Source organism: Rhamphochromis longiceps, linkage group LG15 (genome assembly GCF_057381845.1).
Source record: "Rhamphochromis longiceps isolate RC_006_pf linkage group LG15, R_longiceps_female_GT1.1, whole genome shotgun sequence".
Classification (NCBI taxonomy): domain Eukaryota; kingdom Metazoa; phylum Chordata; class Actinopteri; order Cichliformes; family Cichlidae; genus Rhamphochromis; species Rhamphochromis longiceps.
This window is the reverse complement of record NC_140571.1, coordinates 2,486,795-2,491,199: the sequence shown is the minus strand read 5'-3', so window position 1 is coordinate 2,491,199 and position 4,405 is coordinate 2,486,795.

Below are 4,405 nucleotides of genomic sequence, written 5' to 3'. Positions count from 1 at the left end.
GGCCGGCTCAAGGCAGTAACATAAGACAGGCTCAGGTGAGAGAGGAGAGACCTTGAAGTGTTGGGATATTTAACAGACAGCTCCAGCATCCTGTATCTGCTTCAGCTTTCAGGCTGAGTTCAGCTGTTTTCACAATTTCGCCTGTGATGATTTTATGGTTCCAGTTGTTGGAGAATATCAAGTGTCACGGAAATACGAGCCTGACTTCATCTCACTTATAGTCCTTTGCAGAATAGAGATCATTTTAAGGGAAAAATGGCAGGATTAACACTCATTTATATGTTTTCAGTATCTTAATTATACTTTGAGGCTGATACCAAATGTGTAGCACAGTCTGGCACTGAGACAGGCAAATATTATTCATTATCTGACGTACTTCAGCTTCCAGTGACACGAAGCTTTTTCTGAGGAACTCTGTTTATATGTGATTATCGTGTTCAAGGACAGCCTGCTGGCTCAGTGCCGTTCAGTGGAAACTAAACCCAGGATGTAAAAAAACGTATTTTCAAATCCATTGTATTAATACCTCTGTATATACTATAAATATATGATTTAGAACAGAACACATAGCCTATTGCTATTTTTTTGCATTTCTTGTCTAACTACATTTGGTGATTACAGTAATTTACTGTGATGTTGGAAAGTTTTTTTTACAAAAAGTGCATTTATTTGCATATGCCAACAACAAACTGATGTATCACTTAATTGGATTTATAAAATATCTGTTTACTTTTGCTCCATGTGTGATTTACTTTAACTTTATCAAATGTTCGGTCGCTAACTCGTTCAGAAACCCACTCCAAAAAACTAACATCTCACATCGAACCATGCGATCCAAAAACAAGACCTATTTGGATTATTGGCAGTTTCTGCAAATCACACAGTGGTGTGTTAATCACTAATGCATACTGTTAAAGCTGTGTCTCCTTTGGGATGTCCTGGTTGTTTTTTCCAGCGTTATCGTGGTATTTTTCCATCCCTGTGTGGAAACCAGTGACTTCTACAATCAGCGGGGAGCTTAAAGCTAGCATACCTGAGACCCATGTGAACTTCTGTGATGCTGAGCTGTTAGGCATTAAAGGAAACCTTCTGCTAATAGTGGCTAAACATCAGGTTAGCATTTCCTCTCCTGAGTGACTTTAGAGATGAACAGGGCGAGTGGGGATTAGTTCACATCTTTTTCTTTAAAAAAAATAAAATACATTTTGCATCCATATTTGTCTTGAAGATATTCGATCAGATTGCTGCAATTTGTGTCAGCATGGAAAATATAGTGCAACATTCCCAACTTTGTATCACTCTAAACCTCACAAACTGGAATGGTCTCTACTTTCAAAGTCGGGAAAATTAAGAGTGGCATCCGCTGACTGCGTTCCAGACCTCGCTTGGCGGTGAATTTCCGAGCGGACGGGACATCATTTTCAGTTGAACGTTTTCCACGGCTTCAGGTCCATCTCTTCCAATCACGTATTAACAGCGAGCCAGTCTGGACCCTTCAGATGCAAAGCACTCTGGAGCTGGAGCACGATGGGCCTGGCTGCCTTCATGAGAGGACGTCTCCGCTGCCAGCTAGTGTTAACTCACTGTTCACGAGTGTGTGCACGACAAGACTGATAAAAATCAAAGTCTATGCACATTTGCGTAGGTGTCTGGGTGCACACAAAGCGACTGGTGGTAGTGGCATATACCTGCAGAATCCAGCATTTTCCCGAATGATTACATGGAATTTTACAGACTTGCAGGTACGGTCATGGCCCAAGTAATAGGCCGAGCCAAGCAAACTGAATGAGACCGTGAAATGGATTTATTTTGATATTCTTCTTCTAGCTGGGTCTCAGGCCTGCCTCATCATTCCTCTCCCAGTATTACAAATAAACTCATCTCCAAGCCGTTCCTCAAATAAGCAGGCCCGTCCCCGACGATGCACCTCGATAACACCGGATTAGGTTGCCAAACTCAAATAGAGTGGGAAAAGGAGTCGTGAACAGAGGGACTGACGAGGTCAAAGCCTACGAGTATGCATCCAGTGTTTGGTTGTGGAAACAAAAAGAAATCTCTTGCATTTTTGGCGTCATTCCTTTCGTTGGCCCGGTCAACGTGGATGGCCCTCTTAAAGAGTCAAGTTCCTCTGTCTCCTGGAGAGCTCTTGAATGATGACCAGAGCGAACTGCAGGGTTTTAGTCAGTGAAAACATTCATTCTTCTGTTGTTCTGCAGGTGGTTTCACTCATCAGGAAATGAGTTTCATATTTAGGATCTACAACCTTTGCAGACACTTGAGTTAAACCAGGAAAGAAAAATGGCTCCAAGCCTTCAACAAAATACATTCTAATACTTTATACACAGGATGATGTGACAAGTGCTACTCTATACTACTGATAGTAAACCTTAGTTATTGTGCAGGTGTGTATGGAAGGCAATTTAGAACATGTGTCTACTTTGGATCAATTATTTCTAATAAACTGGAAATTGTTTTTATTGAGAAAGTTCCTGCTGACAGGCGACGTTTCAAATTACAGCTGTTGCCGTGTGAAGATGATCCTAAACCAGAAATACATGAAACAGTGATGCAACTCCACCTGCACAACCCCAGTAATAAAACAAAAAGCAGAGAAGTGCTGGAGCATTCATGCGTACTGAGGTGAACTAAGACTGCAGACTTTGCAGCACCGTACTTGCAGATTTAGCCGAAGATGATTCATCGCAGGCTTTCTGCCCCACGTGGACTTAAATCACATGACTTTTACTTGAGTCAGACACAGGTATTAAAACTGATGACTTTAGGGTAAGATTGGGAATATGCTTAAAACTAACTGCTTCATATAATGTCGAGGGCTTCTTTGGTTTTATAGTGCAAGAAACCAAAACAGCTCAAATATGGGGACAAAGCTAAAGTGCCTCCCCACCTAAACTAAAAATGACCAATTCTGAAAGGTGTTGAAAGAGGTATCAAACACAATAAGGTTTCACTTTAATACACCTTTGTTCCCTAGTTTTAAATAACTTACCCATTCGTGTAAGAATGACTGAATCAACTCGGTAAGTACTCCACAGAGGAAATCACCCCATAACAGCACAGATAGCAATTATATGGCATTGGCTTTTTGAAGCAGGCCTATAATAAAAAAGAAAAGTGACAAGCTGTTTAGAACAACATTCACAGCTTGACGTGAGACAGTCTAGGATACTATAAAAGTCCTGCTGCAGCCAAAGTCCGGATAGACAGAATCTCTGCTGAAAACAGATGAAGGTTTTTTGTCCCGTTTTTTCTGTTTTGTCACAGTTTGCTGTTTTCTAAGACTTTGGTAAGCTCTACATGCCACAGCCAGCAGGCCCGGCTACTCCACTTGCTACGTAGCTGATTGGCAGTCACCACAGGTTAGCTGGTAAGCAGAGAAAGCTGTAGAGTCTGAGCAAGACATCTCCAGGGTCTCATTATAAGCCTCATTCGCCAGCAGCTCAGATTCTTATGTCTGAGTGCCCAGGAGTAGCAAAAGGGCCCACTTCATCAGAAGCAGCCAGGGATACACTGCTCCTCCGCTACGTCTATTCAGCGCTGAAGTGTGATATATTGTAGAAGTGACAGTCTGCCCTCAAATCCATTTACAATCAAGTGCAAAAATCTCCATGTAGTTTCTGATTCAGCTTTGATCCCCGACTGCACCACACCTTTATCTCATAATTACCTGAAAGGAAATACGCTGGGATTGTGTCGGTTTGGGTAGGAATTAGAGGAAAAGCCGGGAAAACGCCCATGCTGTGCAAACCCTGACAGTCATCCAGATGGTGGGATATAGAAAAATGGAAAAGAAGATTGGGCGATGCAGATTCGGGGTCTCGTGCAGGTTGCAGCAAATGAATGAAAGTGATCCTACAGAGCTGTTACGCAGCGACAAAGACAGAATGTGCAAGGATTATATTTCAATCAAGAAATCTGAATCGTGCTGAGTTAAAGCCGTATTACAGCACGTTCCCGGAGCACGTGGGCCACAGTGATGAAGACTTGGATGGTTGGTCCTTGCAGACAACCATGTCTGCCCATTTGTTTGTGACTGTGTGACTCATCCACAAAGACGCCTAACATAAACACAACTACATACTTCAGAGAAGTGTCACAGAAAGACTTATGGTGTTTACAGATACCCATGTCTGCAAGGAGGATAATCCCCGCTGTCTGTCAGACAGTAAGCCTTTGACACCGAGCGCCTTTAGCTGGTTAGCAAAAAGATAACGGTTTGCTAAAGACAAAAATAACTGTAGTTAGCTACAGCTTAAGACAAGATAGATTTAAGACATTTCATGCTCCTTTGAGTTAAATCGAGGGCCAACTTAACAACTTAAACCACAGAAAGAAAAGAAGAAACAAAAGTGTTTGGCTCCTGATGTTTGTCCGAGGCGCTGCTTAA